At 58.5% G+C, this 769-nt stretch overlaps 1 protein-coding gene across 1 annotated transcript in view; it reads right to left on the bottom strand.

Moving 5' to 3' along the window:
* The window catches only part of ANO1 (anoctamin 1), a 126,798-nt gene that overhangs the window by 95,722 nt on the left and 30,307 nt on the right, over positions 1-769 (bottom strand). The gene's annotated exons all lie outside the window — the stretch shown is intronic.

Genomic DNA, 769 nt, shown 5'->3' on the forward strand with positions numbered 1-769 from the left:
GGTGAGCCTCTGCTAGGACGGGGGTTGGGCAAAAGCACCTCCTAATCTCCTGCACACTGTACTCTCTCAGGAGGCATGGGGTGGGGGTGGAGTGGGGCGGACACTGCAGAAAGGGCAGTCTGGGAAGAGATGCAACGAGAAAAATGCTCTGCGTGAGCCAGAGAGCGAGCTCAGAGAGGGTCGTGGCCCTTGCAGGCACTTGCAACTCTTGAGAGGAAAGCGCATCTAGGCCGCAGACTGAGTGGGTGGTGCTCCCACGGGGTGGGCAGCAGGCACCACGGGATACTGTTACTGTAGCAACCAGGACAGATGCCGACTGTCCTTTCGCACTCATGTGGTCACCGGCACACTTTTGAAACGAGCCGTCACTCTGTGGGGAAGGAGCCAGTCAGTCTACGGAGGGGCTGCCATCTTTCAGCTACGTCCCGGCCGCGCTGCAGCTAACACCGCTCATGGCAGCAGGCGCACAGCTGACGCGCTCGGCGTCTCGTGCCCATTTGTATTGCATTCCTTCCTTTCCCAAACCTGTGGGTGTCTCCAGACTCGTCCTGGTTTCCCCTCCGTGCCGGTGCTATGGGTCGACGCTAAGCTGGCCATCAGGAGCCACCCTCCACACAGCCTTTCATCCCCCTCTGCCCGTCCTGGACTTCACTGGCCAGATTTACTTCAAAACATCCCTGGTTTAAATAAAATACAAGACAGAGTGGAAGGGGAACAAGGGCCCAGGAGAGTGGATACCTCCTGCCAGCCACTTGCTGAAGGTGAGACG

Source organism: Echinops telfairi, unplaced genomic scaffold (assembly GCF_000313985.2).
Source record: "Echinops telfairi isolate 266 unplaced genomic scaffold, ASM31398v2 ScPeMD7_7417;HRSCAF=8455, whole genome shotgun sequence".
Taxonomy (NCBI): domain Eukaryota; kingdom Metazoa; phylum Chordata; class Mammalia; order Afrosoricida; family Tenrecidae; genus Echinops; species Echinops telfairi.